Raw genomic sequence first — 13,313 nt, 5'->3', positions numbered from 1 at the left:
TTTAGAATATATTCTTATTTCCTAATTTTTTTTTACAGTAATTCCAGCGAGTCAATAACGATGCGAGAACATTATAGTTAAAGAAATATTTCAATAACATATACTCCGGTTTCTTAGAGTTTAATCTTATCGTTGTTTGGGGAGGAAACTATTCAAGTCTTTCACGATCTAATCCGGATTCAATCTTAGTATTACCAACTACTGCCCAAAATGCTCTTTTACTCAATTTCGTTTGTTATAACATTCATAATTTTGACAAATGAATAACATAAATTTTGGGTTTACACTGAGAAACTCCTGTCATACAGTCTTAAGTCAACAGTTTACAAAGTTTATAAATCAAATACCGTTAAAACGACATCCTGACTAGCAGGTGATGTCATTAACTTGGATCGTAACTATGGTCGTGACGTCACTAGAGAGACACTTCATGGCGTATTTAGTATGTCATTAGTGTTACGTTACGCACTCTTAGCGTAGCGAAGGGTGACGGAAGTATTTAGTGAATATTATTGAATTCTTTTTCAATTCTCGTAGCACTGTTGGCTTCGACTCATAATCGGGGCTCCAGGGTTTGATTCCCGAGCGGGAAAGAAATGTTTGTGCGCGTTTTCTTTCACCTAATGTCTCCCTTCACCTTGCAAGAAATAGATACCCGGGATTCATGCAACTATTGTCGGGTTGCATCCTGGTGCAAGGTCGGTAGTTCGACCTTGAGAGGTCTTAATACAAGCCTAAGGTAAAACACACTCCTATGTACTCACCTTCAGAGTAGTTAACAGATGGAATGCACTAGGAAGTGATGTGGTGGAGGCTGACTCCATACACAGTTTCAAATGAAGATATGATAGAGCCCAATAAACTCAGGAACCTGTACATCAGTTGATTGACAGTTGAGAGGCTGGACCAAAGAGCCAGAGCTCAACCACCGCATGCACAACTAGGTGAGTACCTAGTTGTGCTTGCGGGGGTTGAGCTCTGGCTCTTTGGTCCAGCCTCTCTACCGCCATCAAATGGTGTACAGGTTCCTGAGCCTACTGGGCTCTATCATATCTACACTTGAAACTGTGTATGGAGTCAGCCTCCACCACATCACTTCCTAATGCATTCCATGTGTGTGTGTGTACTCACCTATTTGTGCTTGCGGGGGTTGAGCTTTGGCTCTTTGGTCCCGCCTCTCAACTGTCAATCAACTGGTGTGTGTGTGGGTGTGTGTGTGTGTGTGTGTGGGGCCAAGGTCCTCCTGGAGTGCCAGCAGCCAAGGATCCACAACCAGAAATGATCCTCTCGTAAACCGAAAGAATTTCCCCACGTTTCTCTCAGCCAAGATTGAGGTTTGTTCTCAAATCTTCCTCATTATTCTTTTCTCACTTTGTATTTCTCCTTCTGTAGTTGTTGAGGAGGAGGAGGAGGAGGCCGGGGGTAGGGGAGGGTGATCTTTAAGCCTCGCATTAGTTTATTGTGGTACTGGAAACCAATAGCTAAAGTTTCCCACTCTCTCTTATAGTAACTAGTCCCTCCTCTTCCCCCCCTTTCTCCGTTTTCTTTCATTGTCTTCAGTTCCCACGACATTGTCCTTTCACTCCCCCACTCACACGAAGAATGCAAGACGGAAACAAAACACCGGACTAAAGACCAGTTGCCTCTATGTCTCATTATGGAGGCTAAGACACTAAGATTTTCACCCTTAGGAGGCAGACGGAGTAGAATTGCATTGCCTGTGTGCAAGGTGTGATTGTTGATGAGTCGAGGGGTCGTGACCGCACACTGTCAACAACTGGGACTTGACCGCTGGCTTGGTCAGTCATGGGAATATGGCGGGATTACGCAGGCAGGGAGCAGGACGCCTCGCCCTTTCATACACTCCTGCGTCATATATTTCAGGCCCCAATGAGGACGAGGAGGACCTTTTGAAGCCCCGTGTCTCTTGTGGTGGATGGGACAGTGGGAAATTGTCTAGTTGGTTACGATGAATCCGATAATTGCTCTCGTTCGTTCGTTCGTTCGTTCGTTCGTTCGTTCGTTCGTTCGTTCGTCCGTCCGTCTATCCGTCCGTCCGTCTGTCTGTCTGTCTGTCTGTCTGTCTGTCTGTCTGTCTGTCTGTCTGTCTGTCTGTCTGTCTGTCTGTCTGTCTGTCTGTCTGTCTCTCTCTCTCTCTCTCTCTCTCTCTCTCTCTCTCTCTCTCTCTCTCTCTCTCTCTCTCTCTCTCTCTGGACTTGCCGATTATATATATATTTTTTCAACAATTGGTGAATGACAGAGTTAAATTAATAAGGCATTCAGTCTGTTATGTTGTGACAAATTTACAAATATGTATGCGTGTTCCCGTCTAAAGTGTACAATGTATATGTTTGTGCCATATTAAATCGCTTACTGTTTTCACCTAGTTGTACTCACTTAGTTGTGCTTTCGGGGGGGTTGAGCTTTGGCTCTTTAGTCCCGCATATCAACCGCCAATCTACTGGTGTACAGGCTCCTGAGGGGGTAACTATAGATATTGTACAGCAGTGCCAAAGCGGACGCTTCCACACAAACCCACCACTTGACCTATTTTTATCTTTTGTCTAGTATTTACAATACTTTTATATTTCACAAATGGGTTTAATTTCTGTCTTCCTTGAGAACACATAAGATGCATACATACACACACACACACACACGCACATACACCTACAATAACACTGCCATACACACACAGACACACGCACACGAGACACACAACCCTTACCCATCATGATTGACACATGTCACTCTATTGTTCCTCTTATCTCTCCTCCTTTATGTAGTCTTTCCGCTCGTCCTCTTCACTTTTACAAGACGCTTCTACAGCCTCCAGAAATATGATTCTAACTCCCCCCTCCCCCACCCTCGCTCACACACACACACACATACCTCTCTACAGTTGAGAGGCGGGACCAAAGAGCCAGAGCTCAACCCCAGCAAGCACAATTAGGTGAGTACACACACAAACTATAATCACAACTCGACATTGCTTCGTAATGTATTAATTTACGAGTACAAAGGCCTGCTCGTAGGCTGCTACGTATTCACATGTACAATAACTGATTTATATCGTATCTTGCAATAATCCAAAATAACCTTCAATTACTACGAATATTCCTGACTTCATATGCTCATAAAAACCAGTTTTCTGGTGATTATCACACGTGAAAGACGACATAAGGAACGTCCGCCAGAAAAGGTCTTTCATCCCAGCTGTAAGATGCTCCCTGGTATCGGCTGTCAATCTCCAGCGCTTTTTCCTTTTCTTTCTCGATTTTCAGTGATCTTTCAAGAATGAGGAGGTCGCCTCTCAAGGAGCACCGGTGCCCCACGAGTACCGGTGCCCCACCTCCTCTTCCCCGGTTCTGAAAAAGTTGTGGTTGTGCTCTTGACCGCACTGTGGGAACGATCCAGTCCTCATTCAGGGACATGGTTGTAAAAAAAAAAATAGTAAGGACGTGATTTCTGTATTAAACACACACACACACACACACGTTCGTCGACCTGCAGTCATAAGTGTAGACAATCTGTGGCTGTCAAGACGGGGCCCCAAGAGCTGATGCTTGACCCAACAGGCTCACATATACAAACACACACACAGTCACAGTAGAACACGTGACAAGGTCTTGAGAATGGTTGATATAAACTCCATGAAGCTAATGAACAAATCATGAAGCTAATGAACAAATCATGAAGCTAATGAACAAATCCATGAAGCTAATGAACAAATCATGAAGCTAATGAACAAATCATGAAGCTAATGAACAAATCATGAAGCTAATGAACAAATCCATGAAGCTAATGAACAAATCATGAAGCTAATGAACAAATCATGAAGCTAATGAACAAATCCATGAAGCTATATATTTTGGAACAAGAGGACGATTTATTACATAATACCGTCGCATTTTTTTACTGATTGGACAAATTCGTTACAAATGCCACTTATTAGTAAGAAATAAAGCATCGTAACATTCACGTTTCTTGACGTATCGGCCTCGACTCCTTAAGTGTTTGGGTTTGTTCCGTTTATCTTCAGGCAATAACAGTTACTTTTTTCACGGAGTGGCAAAGCGAGATAATGGGGTAACGAGTAGTCAATAGTGTGAAGGTCACACTTTGACCTTTTGAGTCACGGGTCCCCGTAGGCTGCAGCTTCAGATCAAAGACGAATCACTGTCCGTTTTTTGACAGCATCATGATAATGTTGGGAACAATAACGCTCCTAATTCTTCGTTATTTTCAGAGTCTTAGCGAGCTCGCTGGCCGAAAGAAAACGGGAGCGTGTGCGTAGACCGGGAACGAAGCTACAATATGTGTCGTGCACGGAGTCCAGAATACCAGGTGTTATTTCTGTCGACTGCAAAATTATTCTGGTTATTGCCACCGCTTCTGGTGGCGCTGGTACTGCTCTTGATACTGTGGCCGCCGCTGCTGGCTTAGTCATAGATTATATTATAATATTAATTCCCATGAGGCTGTGTCTGTGTATGTTAGGAGGGAGTGGGGGGGGGGGGAGGGAGTCCTCGTTTGGTTGGATTTTTGACGACCCTAAACCTCAGCGAAGAGAAAAATTATCGTTTAATCCATGCCAGCCTCTTAAATACACTCCGGTCTTAACTCCTACCATCAAATTACTTTATACTTTATTACAGAAAAAAAGTGTTTCAATAAAATGTTTGAGATACAGAGAGTAAACACACTATCGTGATGCATCAATGAGAAAATGTTTGAGAGGTTTTGAATCTCCTCAAGCTGCTCGAACTTCATATGGAGGGAAAACAGAGGGAAAAAGGATGTGTGTGTTTTTCCCCTCTGGAGAGAAGACGACGCTCTGAGGTGCTGGAGCACATTGTGTGTGTGTGTGTGTGTGTGTGTGTGTGTGTGTGTGTGTGTGTGTGTGTGTGTGTGTGTGTGTGTGTGTGTGTGTGTGTGTGTGTGTGTGTGTCTTATCAACGATCAATGGCGTCTCTGCTCTTCCTGTACCAAAAAGAAAAAAAAATAGACTAATGAAGCGAGGACCATCAGATAAGGCGCTGGTCGTGTCATCTTCTGTTCCGGGAGGTTACCGTGACGCGCCTCTTTCCCATCCTCCACACGCCCAGGGTGACACTTCCGCCTCTTATCTCTAATCTCCCCCCTTCATAACACTCATTCGGCCGAAAGGAAAAGACACTGTACGTTAGTGTATTCGTTACTTTATCGTAATAATAAGCAAGAGAGAGAGAGAGAAAAGGGGGGGAAAAATGGTTTGATATTTTGATGGGGGAGGCTCCGGGTGTCTGGTACCTCGCTCCAGGAAGCACAACAATATGGCGGATGTGATCTGCTGCTTAGTGGTACCGTCGTTTGATCAAGCCCTTCGCGAGGGGTCACAGATGGGAGGTTGTTGTGGGGGAGGGGGGGAGGCTGGGGTCTTATGTGGTGGTAGGGGGGGTTCTTACGTGGTGGTAGAGGTTCTTACGTGGTGGTAGGGGTTCTTAGGTGGTGGTAGGGGGGTCTTACGTGATGGTAGGGGGTTCTTACGTGATGGTAGGGGGTTCTTACGTGATGGTAGGGGTTCTTACGTGGTGGTAGGGGGTTCTTACGTGATGGTAGGGTGTTCTTACGTGGTGGTAGGGGGGTTCTTACGTGGTGGTAGGGGGTTCTTACGTGATGGTAGGGGGTTCTTACGTGATGGTAGGGGGTTCTTACGTGATGGTAGGGGTTCTTACGTGATGGTAGGGGGTTCTTACGTGGTGGTAGGGGGTTCTTACGTGGTGGTAGGGGGTTCTTACGTGATGGTAGGGGTTCTTACGTGGTAGTAGGGGGTTCTTACGTGATGGTAGGGGTTCTTACGTGATGGTAGGGGTTCTTACGTGGTGGTAGGGGGTTCTTACGTGGTGGTAGGGGTTCTTACGTGGTGGTAGGGGGGTTCTTACGTGGTGGTAGGGGTTCTTACGTGGTGGTAGGGGTTCTTACGTGGTGGTAGGGGGTTCTTACGTGATGGTAGGGGGTTCTTACGTGATGGTAGGGGTTCTTACGTGATGGTAGGGGTTCTTACGTGATGGTAGGGGTTCTTACGTGGTGGTAGGGGTTCTTACGTGGTGGTAGGGGGGGTTCTTACGTCGTGGTAGGGGTTCTTACGTGGTGGTAGAGGGGGGGGTTCTTACGTGATGGTATGGTGTTCTTACGTGGTGGTAGGGAGTTCTTACGTGATGGTAGGGGGTTCTTACGTGGTGGTAGGGGGTTCTTACGTGATGGTAGGGGGTTCTTACGTGATGGTAGGGGTTCTTACGTGATGGTAGGGGTTCTTACGTGATGGTAGGGGTTCTTACGTGGTGGTAGGGGTTCTTACGTGGTGGTAGGGGTTCTTACGTGGTGGTAGGGGTTCTTACGTGGTGGTAGGGGGGGGTTCTTACGTGGTGGTAGGGGTTCTTACGTGGTGGTAGGGGGGTCTTACGTGATGGTAGGGGGGGTTCTTACGTGATGGTAGGGGGAGTTCTTACGTGATGGTAGGGAGTTCTTACGTGGTGGTAGGGGGTTCTTACGTGATGGTAGGGGGGGGTTCTTACGTGATGGTAGGGGGGTTCTTACGTGGCAGGGTGGGGGCTGATGTTAAAGAAGGGCCAAGGCTTAGATGCGGACATAGAAATGATAGAATTAGGGCTGACTGGTGGGCAGAGTGGGCACAGAATTAGGGATAACTTGTACACAAGATGAATACAAGGTTATTGAAAATGAGTGGCCAGAGGGAATTTGGCTTTTGTATTCACGCGTTGGCTGGGTGAGTGGGGTTAGGGGCTTGTGAATGGGGGTTTTGTTTCTACACAGGTGGATACGGGGCACAGTCGGCTGCTGACTCCTTATGTTGGTACTGAGTTAGGGTTATCACGCTGCAGATGTCTCCAAGGCCAACATGTGCAATGAACAGGTGGAAAATTACTAACTAGCTCGCCCGAAGACAGGAAGCTGCAGAGGGAAATAGAGATGTGGTATGTCTTAGCCTTCACCGCAGAGTACTGCGCTGCATCGTGGTACTATGGTTGATAGCAGTGTTAAGGTGCGCATGCAGCTATTGGTTATTTACCTTAATGATATTGGTACTGATTCATGACTAGCAGCGTACCAAGCATGGCGGCGCCCTGCTCTCTCTCTCTCTCTCTCTCTCTCTCTCTCTCTCTCTCTCTCTCTCTCTCTCTCTCTCTCTCTCTCTCTCTCTCTCTCTCTCTCTCTCTCTCTCTCTCTCTCTCTCTCTCTCTCTCTCTCTCTCTCTCTCTCTCTCTCTCCTCTCTCTCTCTCTCTCTCTCTCTCTCTCTCTCTCTCTCTCTCTCTCTCTCTCTCTCTCTCTCTCTCTCTCTCTCTCTCTCTCTCTCTCTCTCTCTCTCTCTCTCTCTCTCTCTCTCTCTCTCTCTCTCTCTCTCTCTCTCTCTCTCTCTCTCTCTCTCTCTCTCTCTCTCTCTCTCTCTCTCTCTCTCTCTCTCTCTCTCTCTCTCTCTCTCTCTCTCTCTCTCTCTCTCTCTCTCTCTCTCTCTCTCTCTCTCTCTCTCTCTCTCTCTCTCTCTCTCTCTCTCTCTCTCTCTCTCTCTCTCTCTCTCTCTCTCTCTCTCTCTCTCTCTCTCTCTCTCTCTCTCTGTTTACACACATTGGATGGCGTATGAAACGCAACGGCAAGCAAACGGAAAGCATCGTTTGCTCTGAACAAGACGGGTACTACTATAGAACTGTTCTCTTAAAGGTTCCAAAATAGTGGTGATCAGAGACCTGCCTGCGGTCTGCAGCAGGAACTGGCCGGATCTCTGAATACGCAATACGACATATGCTTTAAGATGCAGGTTTCGCTCAGCGTCTGTACCTATAGACTATTTCCTTTATTGCATTCGTTTATAACCCAAATATGAAAACTGCACCAGAATTATATCTTCTAGCAAAAGCAAAGGAAAGAAATAAAAAGAACTTGATCTTCTCGTAAACAATTACAATGTAAATGGTTATTTTGGCAGTAGAAAAGGTCTTCTCCGGCTCCAGAGATCTCTCTTAATGACCCATTTACTTTCTCCTTGACAATTAGTGACCACACTGTATGCGGACGTCACTTAAGATGTTTGACTGCTCGAGTGCTGCTCTTAAAAGATTAACTATCGTGCGTCTCTGTCCGACGTGCGACGGGACTTTGGCCCAATAATTTGGGATTCAGATCCCTATGAACAGCTACCCTAAGGGACGCGCCGATTCGTAACGCAGGACCGCGCCCCGGGTGGTGCTGGGGTAGGGTCGTGTCCCGGGTGGTGTGGAGGCAGGGTATCCGGAGAAGGGACAATCAAGAGATCATCAGAGGTCATAAAACTGGCTTGAGGAGCTCGCGGAGACGTGGTGGGTGGCGGCTACCGTGCGCTTAACATTCGGGTCACAGGTCCGAGGCGCACTGCTCCCTGCGGACGTCATGAAGCGATTCTATTTGCCTCTATTTTCAGTATCAAGTTTTATATTTGTTTATTAGATTTCATTATTAACTAATCAATCTACACTTTGTTTTAGTTTCTGTCCATACTTGTGTAACGTAAATTACTCAACCAAGACGTAAATTACACTATGCTCAACTAACTATCCAAAGAAGGCGCCCACCCTCCCAGCAAGCATAAGAAATATTGCCGGAACAACCGTGGACATCTTCAAGAGGAAACTAGATTTATTCCTCCAAGGAGTGCCGGACCAACCGGGCTGTGGTGGGTATGTGGGCCTGCGGGCCGCTCCAAGCAACAGCCTAGTGGACCAAACTCTCACAAGTCAAGCCTGGTCTCGGGCCGGGTTTGGGGAGTAGAAGAACTCCCAGAACCCCATCAACCAGGTAGCCAGGAAGACTATGTAGCAACACTATGCTCAAATAACTCTCCTAATTTGATGTATATGGAAGTATTCCATATTACCGAATTATTCCATATAATAATAATTGTGTTATTGGACAGGAAGGAAGGAGTGGACGGGCGAGACAAACACAGACAGCAAGGAACAATTTCTATCTCTCAATCTCTGTCTCTCAATTTCTACTGCGTGATTGCTCTTCCTAACAGCCTGAAGTCAATCTATCATCTTTATGAAATGAGATACAGAATGAGGTTCGACACGAGGTTAGCTACAAATGTTACTACAAATGTTCACAGAGTTTAGCTACAAATGTTACTACAAATGTTCACAGAGGTTAGCTACAAATGTTACTTCCTCTGGAACGCGTAATTATGTAGTGTTGAACTGTTCACCAAACTAAAACCGGAACGTATGCCCTCGACGCTAAATAATAACCACAAGACATCAGACATCAGGGCCGTGTCTAGGGATATTAATAAAGGTTCTAAGTTTTATTCAGAAGCCCAATGCCAGAGCAAAAATGAAAAATAATAATAAAGGCAGATTTAAACTATTATATTGAAGGACAAACATCTTATATACATATAAAAATAAATACTGTATATTGTGGCAGTTAAAATAATTGTATCATCAGTTATTTTAGTTAATTTATTATGCACCCCATACCCATACTGTGGGCGGTAGTGGGAGTTAAAGAGGCACGTAATGGGCTCAGGGACTGAACCTCACAATTCTTTTAGCAAAGTTACAAAATTCAATGCACATCGTCACATCAACAATGGGCTCGAGACCGACGACAAGCAAGGTTTCTAAATTAAGCAACTGCCATATGTGGAGAACTAGTATCACAATTGATATGTTTGTCCTGCACACCGCCCCCCATCCAGTGGGCAGCGGTGGATAGGTTACAATCACTTAATTACCACCTACTTACCACCTACAGTTAGCAAACTAAGAATATTTGGGTAAGATTTCTAGCAGTAGATTATTTTTAATGAAATATTTACACATCTCCTAAACATTTGTTATAGAATTGTCTTTGAATTTCACGTATCTTTTCGTACTCCATCACATAGTGACGGAGGGTGTGCGAATAATTTTGTTGACACTGTTTACATTTGGTAAGGGCTGCATTAGCATATAATGTAAATTCTCAGAGATACTTGTAGCCGAGTCTAATCTATCTCGGAAAAACTAGTTTTCCACTCTATCAACAGCCGAGCAGTAGTAACATAAACAAAAATAATTATTACACACAGCACATATAAGCGACTCTGGAAAGTATTATAAAATACCAGTAATAAATAGATCAAATTGGCTACGCTTCCCAAGAAACGTTTAGTGACGTAATAATACTAATATATAATAATACTGTTTATTCAGGTAAAAGTACATACATTCATTATGAATTACAAACAGAATGTTGGATTTTAAGGTTAAGCTGGTATATATTATACCTGAAACCACTAGTACGCATAGCGTTTCTGGCAAGCTTCGTTAAATATGCATTATCTAACAATTTATAAACTACTGTATCAAGTTCATACGTTTATTTTATTATCAATATTTTTATTAGTTATAAACTATACATGCAGGAAGAGACCTATATGCCCGTCCACCGCCTTTGTAGTGAGGTCTTCTACAGTTGTACTAGCTCTATCTATTAATCCAACAAACTTTGTAAAATCTCTTGTATGTATGTACCTTACCTAAATAAACATTTATTTTAGTTATCGGTAACAATTTCACCTTCCCACGTCACCACTCCTTGAGACGAGATTGAAAGAAAACGAAACCCATTGAAGGTATAACCACTGCTATGTTGATATTACATTGAACCATATACCGGTAAGTAGCTTTTCAAGACTGTAACGTGCTTAGCCAAATGATTTTTGCCATTCAGCCCACTGTGTGCCTCTGTAACCTTTCCACTACTACCCAAAGGATGGGCACGGGATGCATAATAAAGTATGTAAACTAACACTTTCCATCAGTTAGCCAGAGTTCAGCACACTTTACAATAGCCTACATTTCGATTTGCAATCGAGGATCCCAGATTCATTTCCCGAGATGATTTAGCAAGTTTCCTCTCCCGTAATACCTCCATTAACCTAGCCGTTAAGAAGTACCCTGGAGTTACAAAACGCTTGCCCGAAACGCTATGCGTACTAGTGACTTTAGGTATTGTATGTACTAGCTCTTTCTTTAAATTCAACATTATGTTAGTAACTCATCTGCAATGTATGTACCTTTACCTGAATACAGAATCTAAATCTGAAAGGGTTAGCTAACTGCTGTGGTGTTGTATTCTGGCAAAAGTGAGTAATTCGACTTAGAGGAGGGCACGACTGGCGATATTTTACTCTCCTAGCCAACTATTGCTGTTATACCGAATTATATTCGGTTGATCCATCTCTAACTTGCTGGCCGCTACCTGGCCGTCAAGTGGCACCTTTGTTTACTTTATGAAGAGGGGGACCGGACACCCGACTCGCCCGTAGCAAGCTATAATGTTAAAATTGTCAGCCTATTATTAAGTTAAGCTTCTCACCACCAGAGGCGCTAACCTCTTTTAATACGTTGGCCATATTATTATTATTGTTATTATTATTATTATTATTATTATTATTATTATTATTATTATTATTATTATTATTATTGAAATAATAAACAACGTTTTTGTGTAAATAATTACTCAGGATTTTGTTTCCCAGGAGGAAATTTTCTGCAAGACAATTTCGTCTGCGTGTATGTTCCTTATTATGATCACTAACTCAGCTGTGGTCCGTCTAATTACCCAAAGCTTCCTAGCATTACGTAATTAATGAAGAATAATGATATATTTACTCACTATAATGTTGATAATGAATGTAGAATATAAAAAACATATTTCTGCTCTGAAATAATATAATTTTATAAAGAAATTAGACGAAACTTAAGTGACAAGTGACGCCACAGGAAGTCGACGATCCAAGCGACAATGTTGTGGCTACGGGTAATTAGATGGACCCAATTTCGTTAAAAATGGTATTATTTCAGAGTAAAAGTATGTTTTTCCACGTGCTACATTCAGCACCCACCTTATAGTGAGTAAATATATCGTAATACTTCATTACTTATGCTAGGAAGCTTAGGTTAATTAGACGAACCCCCCATCAGCTGTGTTGAGATCACTGATGACACCTTAGGTGTAATGCATCAAGACGACGTTCACGTAAATGTTCCTTTATCATACTGGCTAATTTCAACTGTGTGATTCTTCAATGACGACGCTGATTGCCTCGGGGTTTTCTCATTCTTACTGGAACTGTGCATTATCACACTGTACATGTCCATTGCCACACTGTACATGTCTATTATCACACTGTACATGTCTATTATCACACTGTACATGTCTATTATCACACTGTACCTGTCTATTATCACACTATACATATCTATTATCACACTGTACCTGTCTATTATCACACTGTACATGTCCATTGCCACACTGTACATGTATATTATCACACTGTACCTGTCTATTATCACACTGTACATGTCCATTGCCACACTGTACATGTATATTATCACACTGTACATGTCTATTATCACATTGTACATGTCTATTAACACACTGTACCTGTCCATTACCACACTGTACCTGTCCATTACCACACTGTACCTGTCTATTAACACACTGTACCTGTCCATCACCATACTTTCTGTACTTGGACCAGGAATCAAGTATTTACGTATCCATTTCAGAGCTTTGTGCAACTTTCACAAATCATGGCGCCTTAGACTGTATTTATTAAACAGCTTACAAGCTTGGAAATGCTGCGAGGTCCTTCTCAACCCAAAGTTATTATTTCTTTAAGACAACCTCGTAGTTCATTATTTTCTTTTAATAATAACTGGAAACTAAGCTGCCATGGTTGAGGAATGATGTAGAGGTTTCGTATGTGGCCACTTAAATGATTTATGCATCCTGTTTTTTTTCTATGGCTTTGTATATATCCAATGGCTGCCTGTATCCCCTACACAATGAATTATTATTATTATTATTATATATAGTACGTGGCCATCAACTATGTAAAATAGAAGTTACCCACAACACGACAATTAGAAAACGTAAAATTATTTGAGTTACAGAAAAGTAAAAATATAAAAGGGGGGACTACTTTAAATGTAATTTCTCACATTTTTCTCAAAATAAATCTTTAGATTTTGGGAAGTTTGCGACACATATAAAATTGCGCATGTTATGTAATATAACACATAAATATAACATACATAACCAATCTGTTTATTATTTTGTCAAATACACGAACGAGGCTATTCTGAAGGTATAGAGAAGGCAAAGAGAGAGATACCTGAATCTACCTGCATTACATTACACATACATCTGTATGTGTAATAGTTTTCAATTGTCGGAGACAGATCGCATCCCACAACAGTTGCCTAGCTCTCGGGTATCTACATAC

Source organism: Procambarus clarkii, chromosome 6 (genome assembly GCF_040958095.1).
Source record: "Procambarus clarkii isolate CNS0578487 chromosome 6, FALCON_Pclarkii_2.0, whole genome shotgun sequence".
NCBI classification, from domain to species: domain Eukaryota; kingdom Metazoa; phylum Arthropoda; class Malacostraca; order Decapoda; family Cambaridae; genus Procambarus; species Procambarus clarkii.
This window is presented reverse-complemented; position numbering follows the sequence as displayed.